The 7,453-nt window shown below is 47.5% G+C and overlaps 1 pseudogene; it reads right to left on the bottom strand.

Moving 5' to 3' along the window:
- Positions 1 to 3,871: 3,871 nt before the first annotated feature.
- LOC122546492 lies at positions 3,872 to 4,026 on the bottom strand (annotated as a pseudogene).
- Between the last annotated feature and the right edge of the window lie 3,427 nt (positions 4,027 to 7,453).

Below are 7,453 nucleotides of genomic sequence, written 5' to 3'. Positions count from 1 at the left end.
TCTTCGGGAAATAGGCCGACCAATCCTCGATCCCCTTCCCCGTCAGGACCGACCACCTGAAGGTGCTGGGAATTTGGTTCGGAGGGGCTGGGGCGTGCGCCAAGTCTTGGGAGGAGCGTATCAGCAAAGTGAGGCAGAAACTGGCAGATGGAAGCTACGGTCGCTCTCCATCGCGGGAAAAAACCTGTTCATCAGGTGTGAGGCACTGTCATTGCTATTATACGTGTCACAGGTCTGGCCTATTCCCAGAACCTGTGCCGCTGTAGTCACCCGGGCCATCTTCCAGTTTATATGGAGGTCAAAGATGGACCGGGTCCGAAGGGACTCACTGTATAAAGATCTGGGCAATGGAGGAAAAAATACACCCAATGCCACCCTCACCCTGATGGCCACCTTTGTGTGTGGCTGCATCAAGCTGTGCGTGGATCCCCGGTACGCAAACACCAAGTGTCACTATGTACTGAGGTTCTACCTGTCCCTGGTGTTGCGAATGATGGGCCTGGCCTCGCTGCCGCGGAACGCTCCGAGTAGTTGGACCGTTCCGTATCACCTGTCCTTCGTGGAGAAGTTTATGAAGAAAAACACCTTTGACCACAAGTCCATCAGGAAGTGGTCAGCACGTAGTGTCCTTGAGACCCTTCAGGAAAAGGAGAGGGCGGATCCTATCGAGCGGTTCCCTGAGCAGACTGTCAAAGCCATTTGGCAGAATGCCTCATCGCCAGAACTTTCCAACAAGCACCAAGACATGGCTTGGCTGGTGGTGAGAAGCGCTGTACCTGTGAGATCCTTTATGCACGCCCAGACTCTCAGCCGCACCGCACGCTGCGGGGGGGAGGAGACTGTCACACACCTCCTTCTGGAATGTGCCTACGCAGAAGAAGTCTGGAGAGGAATGCAATGGTGTTTAGATTACTTGCAGTGTGGAAACAGGCCCTTCAGCCCAACAAGTCCACACCGACCCGCCGAAGCGCAACTCACCCATATCCCTACATTTACCCCTTACCTAACACTATGGGCAATTTAGCATGGCCAATTCACCTGACCTGCACATCTTTGGACTGTGGGAGGAAACCGGAGCACCCGGAGGAAACCCACGCAGACATGGGGAGAATGTGCAAACTCCACACAGTCAGTCGCCTGAGGCGGGAATTGAACCCGGGTCTCCGGCGCTGTGAGGCAGCAGTGCTAACCACTGTGCCGCCCACGGTTTGTCGAGGTTCGTCCCGAGCAGCGCCGTGACGTGGGACTCCGTGCTCTACAGCCTGTTCCCCGGGACGTACACCGAGATGAACATCAACTGTGCCTGGAGGATCATCAACTCGGTGAAGGACGCTCTCTGGGCGGTCCGAAACCTGTTGATCTTCCAGCTGAAGGAGTTGACCCCGACTGAGTGTTGCAGACTGGCACATTCCAAGGTCCAGGACTACGTGTTGAGGGACGCGCTGAAGCTTGGGGCAGCTGCTGCCAAGGCGCGGTGGGGAAAGACCACCGTGTAACATCTACCTGCCTAAGCACAGGGGTCCGACGCACTAACGGGTCTCCGCTGACCCCCCTGCTAAATATGTGGATAGTAATCGTACAGACTTGTATCTTTGAATGATTACTCTGTCTCTGTGTGCCAAGAAATGGAATGTTTACGTATGTATGGCATGACCAATTGTACAGATCATCAAAATATATTATGAATAATGTATATTTTTGAAATAAAAAATTAATTTTTAGTTGCTCACAGGATGGGGGTGTCACTCGGTGGAGCAGCATTTATTACCCATCCATAATTTCCCAGAAGGCAGTAGATAGTCAACCATGGCCATGTTTTGGGGACATTTCACCTCATTCAATGGGCAGGTTTCTCAGGGACTGGGGTCCCTTCCTGGTCTTAATGTACCTGCTCTCCATAACCTGCAGAGGTGGTGGGGCTGTGCCAGTAAAGTCAGGGCAGAGATACACAAGTGTCCTTCCCACATCCCCTCTTCATCCACCATTCAAGATTGATAATTGAGGGTCAAAGAGCCCAGTGCAAATCCAGTGCCACAGAAACTAACTTTATTGAGATTTTGAAGAGGGAGCAAAGAGGATTCATGAGGTCAGAGCAGAAGATGTGATCCATATGGACTTCAGTAAGGCGTTCGACAAGGTTCCTCATGGAACACTGGTTAGCATGCTTAGATCACATGGAATACAGAGAGAACTAGCCATTTGGATACAGAACTGGCTCAAAAGTTGAAGACAGAGGGTGGTAGTGGAGGGCTGCTTTTCAGATTGGAGGCCTGTGACCAGTGAAGTGCCACAAGGATCAGTGTTGGGTCTGCTGCTTTTCATCATTTATATAAATGATTTGGATGTGAGCATAAGAGGTAAAGTTAGTAAGTTTGCAGATGACAGAGAAGAGGGCTACCTCTGAGTACAACGGGATCTTGATCAGATGGGCCTTGGCTGAGGAGTGGCAGATGGAGTTTATTTAGATAAATGGGAGGTGCTGCATTTTGGAAAGGCAAAGCAGGGCAAGACTTATACACTTAATGTTCAGGTCCTGGGGAGTGTTGTTGAACAAAAAGACCTTGGAGTGCAGGTTCATAGCTCTGTGAAAGTAGAGTCAAAAGTAGATAGGATCGTGAAAAAGTCACTTAGTATGCTTTCATTTATTGGTCAGAACATTAAGAATAGGAGTTGGGAGGTCATGTTGCAGGTGTACAGGACATTGGTCAGGCCACTTTTGGAACACAGTGTGCAATTCTGGTCTCTCTCCTATTGGAAGGATTTTGTGAAACTTGAAAGGGTTCAGAAAAAGATTTGCAAAGATGTTGCCAGGGTTGGCGGTTTTGAGCTGTAGGGGGAGGTTGAAGAAGCTGGGTCTGTTTTCCCTGGAGCATCAGAGGCTGAGGGGTCAATTTGTAGAGGTTTATAAATCATGAGGGGCAGGGATAGGGTGAACAGCATTGGGTGGGGGGGTCCAGAACTAGAGGCATAGGTTTAGGGTGAGAGGGTGAATATACGAAAGGAGTATAAGGGAAACTTTTTCACCCAGGGGGTAGTGCGTGTATGGAATGAGCTGCCAGTGGAAGTGGTGGAAGCTGGTCCAATTACAACATTGAAAAGGCATCTGGATGGATATATGAATAGGAAGGGTTTAGAGGGATTTGGGCCAAGTGCTGGCAAATGGGACTAGATTGGTTTCGGATATCTGTTTGGCATGGAGAAGTTGGGCCAAAGGGTTTGTTTCAGTGCGGTACGACTCTATGAATCTGTAAATGGTTCCCAAAGGGGGTTGGCTTTGATACCAAGTAAACAAGCTATCAGACCGGCCCTATAATGGGTGTCCAGTGTGCTACTGCCAGTGTCATGTGACCATCCGAGACCACTCACAAACCTGCTGCCTCTGGTACATAATCCAGGGCCCTGCAAATTATCCTAAGGCCCACTGTATGGTCTACCGACCCTTTTCCATCTGTCACACAGTTCATGGCAGTTTTACAGGATTCTGAGGATCATGGGATGAACAGATAGTCGGAGTCTTTTCCCCAGGGTAGGATTGCCAATTTCTAGGGGACATAGTTGGAGTTGAAAGGGGGGATGTTTAAAGGCGATGTGAGAGGCAGGGTTTTTGACACAGAAGGTGGTAAGTGCCTGTAATGCACTGTCAGAGGAGGTGATAGAGGCAGATAAAAGAGCAATGTTTAAGAGGCACCTTGACAGATCGATGAACGGGGAGGGAATAGAGGGATACAGACTCCTGAGAATCAAAAGGTGTTCAGTACAGATTTGGTGGGCCATGTTCAGGGAGGAGCAGAACCTCAGTGACCACAGGGTGCTCGATCCTTTGCAGCATCTGCTGGATAGCCACAATTATATCGGTTTTTAGTTTATTAATCAGGGGAGAGGGTGGACACAGGTCCCCCACTACTGTAAATTTTGCAATTGACTATCCCACATTTGGGGACATTGCAGGCGCTAGCACACCCGGAGTGCAATGGGATGGTCGCATCCTGGGAGAAGCACCTTCATTTTTGTTCAGTGCGAAATTTTTTAAAATCTTAATATATGGGATGGGGTTTTGGAGAAATGGGGGTGGTATTCAAAGCATTTGGAAGACAAAAGAGTAGCTTGAGGACAGTACAGTGTTAATGATAGCAAGTAAAACAGTAATGGCAGTGTTGGTAATTCTCGTACTAAACAGCCCAAGCACTGGCACAGCAGGACACAAGGGAAGCAAGGGTTAAATTTTAAACTTTCCAAACACTGACTGGGGACTGCCATAATGTTAAGAACTTGGATGGAGAGAAATTTGTTGCTAAATCTCTGGGACCTGATGAAGTATATTCCAGGACTTTATGGGAGGCCAGGGAGGAAATTGTGTGGCCTCTAGCAGAGATATTTGTCCCATTGCCAGCCAGGGTGAAGTGCTGCAGGGGATGGCTAATGTTGTGAAATTATTTAAGAAAGGCTGCAGGGGAATGCCTTGGGAACTATAGACTGGTGATCATCACAGCTGTGGTTGGTAAGTTGTGAGAGGGGATTCTGAGAGTTGGGATCCAGAGGCATTTGGAGAGGCAAGGACTCATTTGGAATAGTCAGTGTGGCTTTGTGCGTGGCAAATTGTCTCTCTTGCATTTGATTAAGTTTTTCCAAGGTGTGCCAAGAAAGTGGATGAGGGCAGTGTGGTAATTGTTGTCTTGATGGATTTTAGCAAGGCCTTTGACCAGGTACCACATTGTGGGTTGTTCAGTAAGGTTAGAGCTCACAGGATCAAGGGAGAGCCAGCCAACTGGATACAAAATTGGCTTGAAGGTAGAAAACAGAGCGTGGTGAAAGAGGGTTATTTCTGAAACTAGAATCCTACGGCCAATGGCGTACTACAGGGGTTGGTGCTGCATCTAAAGTTACTCATCATTTATTTAAATGAATTGAATAAGAGGTATGGTTTGTAGGTTTGCAGATGACCCCAGGATTAGTGATATCATGGACAGCAAGTAAAGTTAGCTGGGAGTACAATGGAATCTTGATCAAGTGGGCCAGTGGCCTGAGGAATGGCAGATGGAGTTTAACATAGATAAATGCAAGGTGTTGCATTTTGTAGGTCAAACCAGGGCAGTCAATTGTAGGCAGTCTGGTTACCCTACTATAGGAAGGATATTGTTAAACCAGAAAGTGTGCAGAGATGATTGACTGGGATGCTACGTGGACTGGAAGGTTTGAGCAGTACAAGGAGAGGCTGGGATGTCTGGGGTGTATGAGACTGAGGGGGTGACCTTATAAAGGTCTTGTCCTGCATAGTTCCGTGATGCAGGACTCTATGTTCTACCGTCTGTTCCCTGGGACACACACTGAGACAAACACAGACTGAACTTAGACAGCCATCAATTCAGTGAAAGGTGCTCTTTGTTCTACCTAAAAATTGTTGGCCTTTCAGAACAAGGAGTTGTCCTTTCCTAAGAGTTGGAAGCACATTCCAAGGTCCAGGACTACGTGCTGAGAGACGCACTAAAGCTTGAAGGCAGGTCTCCCTGCTGAAGGTAAAATGGGGTCCATTCAGTTATTGGACATTCCTGGTGCATCAAATACAGTCAAAGAAGCATAGAGATGTACAGCAGGGCAACAGACCCTTCGGTCCAACTTGTCCATGCCGACCAGCTATCCCAACCCCATCTAGTCCCACCTGCCAGCACACAGCCCATATCCCTCTAAACCCTTCCTATTCATGCACCCATTCAGATACCTATAAGAAAAGTATATAAATAAAGTTTCTTTGATGAATAAATATATTTTTGAAATTTAAAAATGTATAAAATCATAACAGGCATCAATAAGCGAGATATCCAACAGCTTTTCCCCATGGTAGTGGAATCTCAGACTAATCTGTAGGTGTATTAGCCATGGGAAATGTAGAGTCACAAGGAAAGGGGAGGGGGATGGATCTGGGTGGGATGCTCTTTGGAGGGTCAATGTGGACTTGTTGGGTCGAATACCTGTTGCCACACTATCGGCATTCTGTACAGCAGGCATAGATATAAAAGGGTTCAGGGGGCAATTTTTTTCAACTACAGGGTAGAGAGTGTCTGGAACAGGATGCCAGAGGTAGTGGTGGAGTCGAGTACAATATTGTCATTTAGGAAACATTTGGACAGGTGCATGGATGGGACAGATATGGAGGCAAATGGGACTAATTTAATTGTGAACACTGTGCAGCATAGACAATTTGGGCCGAACAGCCTGTCACCGTACTGTAAACTTCTATGATTAGATGACAGTATCTAACCTGTCCTTTTCCCACAGGATCTCAAGGACACTACGACTAACCACTTCCTGACGGTCTTACAATCAAGGGTTTTCCTTGATAAATATCTCCAGAACGGAACAACGACTTGGAAGTTTCCATCGCACCAAGGCCAGACCCATATCATCCTGGACAGGCAGAACATGGCGTTTGCAAACTGTACAGTCTGATCCATCGACACACAAATGGTGCCTGTAGTGTTAGGTAAGGGGTAAATGTAGGGGCATGGGTGGGTTGCGCTTCGGCGGGTCGGTGTGGACTTGTTGGGCCGAAGGATCTGTTTCCACACTGTAATGTAATGTAATCTAATCTAATCTAAATGTGACCATCAGGATGAGGACAGTATTGAGTACATTTTCCCCCATGATCAAAGCGCTTTGTACCAGGTTACTCTGTAGCTGTGATTTTCCCTCCAGATGATGTGGATGGCTCGGGTAGCTGACTCAGTTGCTGACCCTTGGCAGGATTGTAACTTGCAGTCTGGAGTGAAATTGGTCACTAACTTGGAATTTGCTGGTTCTCCTGCTGCGCTCATTTCCATTTCTTCCTTAAACGTAAATGCTCCACCCCTCCTCACCCCCTTCAGGCTGCCTCCTGTTTCACGTTAACAAAGCCCCAAAAATGTCTCATCCACTTGAAGCATTCTGCTATCAAATACTGTATAAGGGTTTGCAGCACGGCCAATCTGGGCCAAACAGCCTGCCTCCATACTGTAAAGTTGACTGGGTAGATGACAGAGCAGGAGGTGAAGAATAAGTGGACAGAGCTGAATACAATCTGTCGAATAAATTGTTTAAAGAGGCATTTTGAGCTGTACTGGAATAGGCAGTAAATGGAGGGGAATGGAGCAAATTCCGGCGCAGGGTTGGTCATTTGAAGGGCTTGTTCCTTTTGTGAAAAGCTTTAAACTTTTTTTTATTTCAAAAATATACTTTATTCATAAATACTTTGATGATCTGTACAGTTGGACATGCCATACATATGGAAACGTTCCATTTGTTTGCATACCGAAACAGAGTAATCATTCCTATTTACAGGTCTGTACGATTACATTTTTAGCTGAGGCGTCAGCAGAGCCCAAATGACTGCATGGGCCCCCTGTTCTTCTTTAGGCAGGCAGATGTTACACGGTGGTCTTTCCCCACCGCGCCTTGGCAGCAGCTGCCCCAAGCTTCAGCG

The sequence above is a fragment of the Chiloscyllium plagiosum genome, unplaced genomic scaffold, assembly GCF_004010195.1.
Source record: "Chiloscyllium plagiosum isolate BGI_BamShark_2017 unplaced genomic scaffold, ASM401019v2 scaf_66586, whole genome shotgun sequence".
NCBI lineage: Eukaryota > Metazoa > Chordata > Chondrichthyes > Orectolobiformes > Hemiscylliidae > Chiloscyllium > Chiloscyllium plagiosum.
This window is presented reverse-complemented; position numbering and strand designations above follow the sequence as displayed.